The sequence below is a fragment of the Anabrus simplex genome, chromosome 4, assembly GCF_040414725.1.
Source record: "Anabrus simplex isolate iqAnaSimp1 chromosome 4, ASM4041472v1, whole genome shotgun sequence".
Classification (NCBI taxonomy): Eukaryota; Metazoa; Arthropoda; class Insecta; order Orthoptera; family Tettigoniidae; genus Anabrus; species Anabrus simplex.
The window spans coordinates 454132788-454138207 of record NC_090268.1 but is presented as its reverse complement, the minus strand read 5'-3'; the positions used below and the strand labels follow the sequence as shown (position 1 = coordinate 454138207).

The window sequence follows — 5420 nt, the reverse complement described above, 5'->3', positions numbered from 1 at the left end:
GCGGTCCGCTGCCCCCAAGGAGAAGCGCATCCCCAAGGCGAAGAAGGCTGGTGGAGCCAAGGCTGCAGCCAAGAAAGCCATTTCCAAAAAGCCTGCCGAGAAGAAGAAGGCCGCTCCTGCTCCCAAACCCAAGCAGAAGGCTCCTTCCAAGGCTAAGAAGGCCGCCAAGGTGCCCACTAAGAAACCTAAGGCACCTAAGCCTAAAAAGGCCGCTAAGCCCAAGGCCTCGCCTAAAAAGGCACCAGCAAAAAGGAAGTGAGGACATTTCATGTTCTTGCTTCCTTCTACACGCACCTCTTGCTCTCGTAGGAGCAGAGGAAAAACGGCCCTTATCAGGGCCATCAATTTTATTCCCCAAGAGAGCATATTATGTCAGTCACTGTCCAAGGCTGGAACCCTGGCCTCTCCTATCTCTGCCTCCTAAACAGGCTAGTTTGTCTCATTGCGGGGCGACTCACTCTTCAAATTTCATTATTATTGTACTTAACTACATTTTTCTTTATCCTTACTTACTGCACTTTTGCTGTTGCTGTTGTTGTTGTTATTATTATTATTATTATTATTATTATTATTATTATTATTATTACTATCACGTCCTAGATATTAATTAATGAATTATTGTACTCAATACTCAAGATTATTATTATTATTATTATTATTATTATTATTATTATTATTATTGTTATTATTATTATATTCTGTTACTCTTAGATTTTTCCTTGAACCTAGAGGAACCACTAGCTTTTTTTCTTTTCGTTTTCCTTCTATCCTAGACCAGAGAGACAATAACTACTCTTCTAGGAAATTTTGGTGGCCCTGAAAAGGGCCGTTTGGTAAAGCTCCAGCCATAAGACAAGCACCGGACTTAGGCACGTTCGCCACGGATGCGGCGGGCGAGCTGGATGTCCTTAGGCATGATGGTGACACGCTTGGCGTGGATGGCACACAAGTTGGTGTCTTCAAAAAGACCCACCAGGTAGGCCTCACTGGCCTCCTGCAAGGCCATGACAGCCGAGCTCTGGAAGCGCAGGTCGGTCTTGAAGTCCTGAGCTATCTCTCTCACCAGCCGCTGGAAGGGCAGCTTGCGGATCAGAAGCTCAGTGCTCTTCTGGTAGCGTCTGATCTCACGCAGGGCCACGGTACCGGGCCTGTAGCGATGAGGCTTCTTCACTCCTCCGGTGGCAGGCGCGCTCTTACGGGCAGCCTTGGTGGCCAGTTGCTTGCGCGGGGCCTTGCCTCCGGTAGATTTACGTGCAGTCTGCTTAGTACGGGCCATCACGTGCTCACTGTCGACTCGTCCCAGGAAGAATGGTTCGGGGGCTTGCTGCCCGACTGTTTTATTGCTTCGCTTCCCCCACCCTCGGTAGCAGCTGCACTCCCATTGGCCGGGCGGTGCTGACGTCACCGGGGCCAGGCACTTTCAACAAAAGCGAGGGGCCTCGAGTGCCAGCCGCATTCTAGCTCTGAACTCGCAGCTCTACTGATCTATCATGACCGGACGAGGCAAGGGAGGCAAGGGACTCGGCAAAGGAGGCGCCAAGCGTCACAGGAAGGTGCTCCGAGACAACATCCAGGGCATCACTAAGCCTGCCATCAGACGTCTCGCTCGCAGAGGTGGAGTCAAGCGTATTTCGGGACTTATCTACGAGGAGACCCGTGGCGTGCTCAAGGTATTCCTGGAGAACGTTATCCGGGATGCCGTCACCTACACCGAGCACGCCAAGAGGAAGACCGTGACCGCCATGGATGTCGTCTATGCTCTCAAGAGGCAGGGACGCACCCTGTACGGTTTTGGTGGTTAAGTCTCCTCCGAGCGTGCTCCCGTTTGTGAGCATGCAGTATTTAAAAAACGGCCCTTTTCAGGGCCACCACTTACCTCTCAAAAGAGCACAGAGTCCCACTTACAGTACTCCTCTAACGTAGCTTGCGCTATTCTCCCTCTCAAAACAGTCATCTCCCCGAAACCTGCACGGAAAAAAGCCCTCATTATCAGTTATGATGTCTACATTTTAATGCTAACAAGAGAAAACAAACATTATCTTCCTTGCTGTGCACGTCTAAAAGACAAAGTATTGTAAATATACTACTTTAAGTATCCTTTCCTTTCCTTTCTAGTTAAGTGTGTGTTCTTACATGCATAGGTTGGTAGTATCCAGCAGTCAAGAACAGAATTATACAGCATAAATGAAATGAAAAGAAATCTATAATGTACTTCCTTCTTCCTTCCCTTCTGAAAATTAAATATTAAGAGGGGCCTGGAGCTACCTTACTCATTTCCCCCTTAAATAAATAACCTCAAAGGAAAGGCTATTCTTGTGCTCTCCTGGCTAATGTTACAGATGCCCTCATATTTGCAGTGTCTCATTATTGTTATTATTATCATTATTATTAGGAGAGTTGTCTGAACTGCTCTATCACTTCAGGATTTCTCCATACTTCTGCTAAGATAGCTATAGCAGCATGATAGACAAACAGCTCTTATCTTAAGGAGTTGGTGGCCCTGAAAAGGGCCGTTTATTTATATTTTTCCGGTGAGCCAACGCCCTGACCGAGAACAGGAACTTAAGCCTTCTTCTCGGTCTTCTTAGGCAGGAGCACTGCCTGGATGTTGGGCAGAACACCACCCTGGGCAATGGTCACTCCAGACAGCAACTTGTTCAACTCCTCGTCGTTACGGATGGCCAACTGTAAGTGACGAGGGATGATCCTGGTCTTCTTGTTGTCACGGGCTGCATTGCCCGCCAACTCAAGAACTTCAGCTGCCAGGTATTCCATGACTGCAGCCAGGTACACAGGAGCCCCAGCACCCACTCGCTCAGCGTAGTTTCCCTTGCGGAGGAGACGGTGGATACGGCCGACAGGGAACTGCAGGCCTGCACGGCTGGAGCGACTCTTGGACTTGCCCTTCACTTTTCCTCCCTTTCCTCGTCCTGACATGATGCTATGATGCTCTGCTGCTCTACTTCGAAGGGAAAATGATACCGAATCACTCTGCGCACCAGTTTTGTAGCCTGCAAGGTTGCTCAACGTTACGAGCCAACCAATAAGGCTGCAGTAAGCTTGCGCTCATTGGCTAGTCGCATGCAGCCCTCTCGGTCTTAAAAAGAATTGCAAGGGGGCCGAAAAATTTACTTTCTAGGAGACATCCCAGACAACCATGCCACCCAAGACAAGCGGAAAGGCAGCCAAGAAAGCCGGCAAGGCCCAGAAGAACATCTCCAAGGGAGACAAGAAGAAGAAGCGCAAGAGGAAGGAAAGCTATGCCATCTACATCTACAAGGTGCTTAAACAGGTACATCCTGATACTGGCATCTCCAGCAAGGCGATGAGCATCATGAACAGCTTTGTCAACGACATCTTCGAGCGCATCGCCGCTGAGGCTTCCCGTCTGGCCCACTACAACAAGCGCTCCACCATCACCAGTCGGGAGATCCAGACTGCCGTCCGCCTCCTGTTGCCCGGTGAGCTGGCCAAGCACGCCGTCAGTGAGGGTACCAAGGCAGTTACCAAATACACCAGCTCCAAGTAAGGTGCCAGGTTTTCTGCCTTGCTGCATTCTTAACAAACGGCCCTTTTCAGGGCCACCACACCTTTAAAAAAAAGAGCAGCATCTGTTAGCCTTGTTATCAACTCCACTCTGATTTTATCTATCTGTCCTACTTCATATACATCGAAAGACAGTGCAAAACATTCAAATCATAAGCTAAGGAGGGAAGAACTACTACTACTACTACTACTACATTACCTTATTGCTAAAAATCCTCCTGCTTTGTCCTTTACAATGAAAACCAGACCAAGCCCCATGGCACTACAGCCCCTAAGCAAGCAGGCTGAGTGGACCTCAAAGCAGCCATTAGATCGAGGTAAAATTCCTTTGCCTGGCCGGGAATTGAACCCGGGCCCCCCAGCTACGAGGCAGGCACGCTGCCCCTGCGCTACAGCGCCGGCCCCTTCACAACCACCTTCAGTAATTATTATTATTATTATTATTATTATTATTACAACCCTCGACACTTCCCGTGTGTGTGTGCGCGCGCGCGCCAGCGCGCGCGTTTTTTTGGGGTTAGGTTACGAGAAGTGGGGTTAAGTCGAGTTAGGGTACGTTTCGCCGCGGAGCGCGACAACCACCCGCGCCCGCTCCGCGACGGCGACCTCCGAGCACACCCCTGCACCATTGCCAACGCCCCCGCGCCACAAAGACCTCCAGGAAACTCGCTTTGCGGTTCGTATGGACGTTTCAAGCTCCGTTCTCTCGCCAACGGCCATACCATGTTGAATACACCGGTTCTCGTCCGATCACCGCAGTTAAGCAACATTGGGCGTGGTCAGTACTTGGATGGGTGACCGCTTGGGAACACCACGTGCCGTTGGCTCAATTCCCTTTTTACCAAGTTTCCCAGTCCCAGTACGACAACTTACTTTCAACTTTTGCCTCAGGCCAGCAGAAATTGCTTAAATCACGTTTTTTGTTACGTCTGAAACTAGCTAGACCTTTTGCTGCTCTTCGACCCCGTGGCTATACAGGAACGAAGCTTAGCGTAGTATTGCATTTCCTCCTAGGTGACCGGCCTAACCTGGCGGCGGCGACATCATCATCATCGTTGTTGTTATTATTATTATTATTATTATTATTATTATTATTATTATTATTATTATTATTATTATTATTCGTCGTCTCTCTCTCTCTCTCTCTCTCTCTCTCTCTCTCTCTGTGTGTGTGTGTGTGTGTGTGTGTGTGTGTGTGTGTGTGTGTGTGTGTGTCGACCTAGGGGACCCTTGCTGAGCCTAGCACCGCTTCCAATTACTCGTGCCAGGATTTTAACTTTCGTACCTCCTATCGTACGTCCCTATGTCTAAACTTGCTGTTCTTATTCTTTTAGGTTAGTGTAGCTTATCCTGCAGGCCTCTTATGGCACATAACATCATTCTACGTCCTATTTCTCCCAATATTAAGATTATTAAAGGGCGGAACGAGGCTTCTAAACTCCCCGCCCACCTTGAAAATCGCGAGGAAGGTGGTTTCCATGCAACGTCATCGACACTGTCGTGATTACAATGAAAGCCATGTCCTAGCAACCGACCGCGGCATTTAGCAGCCCCTCAAAGAGTCGAACAATTTCCTTTTATGTTCTTTCAGGTAAGTAGCTATTCAAATTACGACACGGTTCGGCAATAAGTTACAAGTTTGTAGTACGCTCGTGTCTCTCCCGGGCTTCCTTACGAACGGTAGGGCACCAGTGCAGTACAGTGGCCTACACACAGCCCGCTATCTTCGAAGTGCGTGTGTTGCGATGTAACGTAGTTTTGAAGCCTAGGAACTTGTAAAACTCTTTCATTTCTATCAAAGACGAGACGCCCTTCAAATAAGACTGAGAAGGTAACCTTTTGACGACAAGGGTTAGTTCAAAGAGTCGTGACGT

The 5420-nt window shown here is 48.8% G+C and overlaps 1 non-coding gene across 1 annotated transcript; it reads left to right on the top strand.

Moving 5' to 3' along the window:
• Positions 1-4254: 4254 nt before the first annotated feature.
• Positions 4255-4373, top strand: LOC137500625 (5S ribosomal RNA). The gene has a single exon (XR_011018133.1). It is a non-coding gene; the product is annotated as a 5S ribosomal RNA (ribosomal RNA).
• Positions 4374-5420: the final 1047 nt, after the last annotated feature.